Genomic DNA, 2339 nt, shown 5'->3' with positions numbered 1-2339 from the left:
TGTAGACCAGGCTGGTCTCGAACTCACAGAGATCCGCCTGCCTCTGCCTCCCGAGTGCTGGGATTAAAGGCGTGCGCCACCACCGCCCGGCCTAGATTTTTTTTTCAATTGGTTTTTCGAACTGGGCGGTGATAGCGCACGCCTTTAATCCTAGCACTCAGAAGGCAGATCTCTGTGAGTTCGAGGCTAGCCTGGTCTATAAAGCAAGTTCCAAGACCACCAAAGTTGTTACACAAAGAAATCCTGTCTTAAAAAAAAAAAAAAAACCAAACAAACAAAAGCAGTTTTTTGAGACAGGGTTTCCACGTGTAGCTTTGGAGCCTGTCCTGGAACTGGCTCTGAGGGACTCTTTGTGAAGTCAGTTTGCATTCACAGCTTCACTCCTGTCTGCACTGCAGTTTCTGCATTCTCTCCATCTCTTCAAAGGAGCCCTTACCAGCATTTAGACTTGGCAGGACACTGACAATGCCACGTATTGTTTGCCTAAAAGGGAAGATTACCGGTGTAGAAAATGTCATCGCTGCTCTTAAATGGTGGGCAAGATCTTCAGATTCTTTAGAGTCTGAGATAACAGGAGCCTGGAGGGAGGGGATGACAGCAAACAGGCTTTGTCTAATGATCCTGAGAGCAGCTTCCCCGTGGACCACACTCGCTTACTCACCAGCTTGTGGCGCTGGTGGCAACCAAAATTTGGAAGCAATAATACATCTATGGGTAGGCAAATGAGTCCATCTGTACTTGCTCTTTTCCTTCAGGCAGAATTATTCAAGCTTCTTTGAGAAGATAATTTCTTGTTCTTTGAAAAATCAAGAGAATTAAACACAACAGAACCATGGGATGACTAGGTCAAAGGTCAAAAAAAGAGGCTTCAAATAAGATCTCTCTTGTTAGGTAAATGTCCCTAATCACTTGTTTTATAAAAAATATAATTAATTTGCATTAGATATAAATATTTGTATTAGTTTTGTTTCTCTAAACAAAAACTAGTCCTAAATTCTAAATTATGTGTTTAAGGAATGTTTCAGGGTCTCAGCAGGTCAGGGTACTTGCCGCCAAGCTTAAGGATCTGAGTTCAATTCCCAGAGCCTACATGGTGAAAGGAGAGAACTGACTCCCAACTTCTGTGAAGTTATTGTCCTTTATCTCCATACTTGAACACTGGGGCATTCATGCACCAACACACACACACACACACACGCTCTATATTTCTCAGCCAATATTTAAGAGTTTTTAGTGTGTTGGGTGTAGCTCAGTTGACACAACACTTACCTAGGATGAACAAGATCCTGGTTCAATGCCCAGCAGTACACAATCCAGGTGTGTGGCTTACACCTACCATCCTAACACTGTGGAGGTGGAGCCAGGTAGACCAGGAGTTAAAGGTCATCTTTGACTATATAGCAGGTATGAAGCCAGCCTGGGAGGTCAGCTGCCAGGAGTCATCTCCAGACTCCTTGAAAATTCCTGGAAGCATGTTAGATTTCATCTTACAGCTTACAAACACATGGAAACATTGGTGCATAGGATATACATATGTGGCTGTCAGCTTCCCACCACTGTGACAAAAATCAAGGACAGCCAATTTTATTTCTGTTTATTGAAAAAGGAGCTCACCATGCAACCCTGGCTGGTCTTTAGCTCACAGATCCCTGCATCAGCCTCCCACTCCCTGGTATAACAGGCATGCACTGTGGTACTCACCTGAGATAACCGACCTGTAGGTAAAAGGGCATTATGTAGGCTCACAGTGTCAGAAGATGCAACCCATAGTTGGTGGCCCATGAGTTCGAGACCTAGACGTGACACATTGTGGCAGGGGAGGGCATGGAAGAGCAAAGCTGACAACTTCGTGGCAAGAAAGACAGGAAGCAGCAGGGTCCTAATCCCCCTACAAGGGCAACCCTGGAACTAAATGTCTACCTATCAGGCCCTACATCTTAAAGGTCTCACCACCTCTTCATAGAACCAGATTGGCAACCGAACACTTTTTGCTGTTGTTTTATTTTGTTTTTCAAGACAGGGTTTCTCTGGGTAGCCCTGGCAGTCCTGAAACTCACTCTGTAGACCAGGCTGGCCGCGAACTCAAAAGATCCTCCTGCTTCTGTCTCCTGAGTGCTGGGGTTAAAGGCGTGCGCCACATTCACTGGACCAGGAACCAAACTTTTAATACATGAGCCTTTGGAGGAACATTTCTTGTCCAAACTATAACAATTCACGAAGTTAATTTGTTTTTTTGTTTGTTTTGTTTTTTTGTTTTTGTTTTTCAAGACAGGGTTTCTCTGTGGTTTTGGAGCCTGTCCTGGAACTAGCTCTTGTAGACCAGGCTGGTCTCGAACTCA

This window comes from Microtus ochrogaster, chromosome 21 (assembly GCF_000317375.1).
Source record: "Microtus ochrogaster isolate Prairie Vole_2 chromosome 21, MicOch1.0, whole genome shotgun sequence".
Classification (NCBI taxonomy): domain Eukaryota; kingdom Metazoa; phylum Chordata; class Mammalia; order Rodentia; family Cricetidae; genus Microtus; species Microtus ochrogaster.
This window is presented reverse-complemented; position numbering follows the sequence as displayed.